Genomic DNA, 220 nt, shown 5'->3' with positions numbered 1-220 from the left:
CATATGGACTAATTTGAAGAGTTAATTCTCATTTCATAATTCATATTAAATTTTACAGATCTAATAGTGTATATATATTATATGATGAATATATTGATACCTTATGGAAAGATTTTACACTGTTAAATATAACAAAATAAAATCTAAACAGTAAAATAATTCATCTCAGTTTTAAGTGAAAATATATTGATACCTTGCAATTCAAAAACCATCTATGATG

This window comes from Corylus avellana, chromosome ca2, assembly GCF_901000735.1.
Source record: "Corylus avellana chromosome ca2, CavTom2PMs-1.0".
Taxonomy (NCBI): domain Eukaryota; kingdom Viridiplantae; phylum Streptophyta; class Magnoliopsida; order Fagales; family Betulaceae; genus Corylus; species Corylus avellana.
This window is presented reverse-complemented; position numbering follows the sequence as displayed.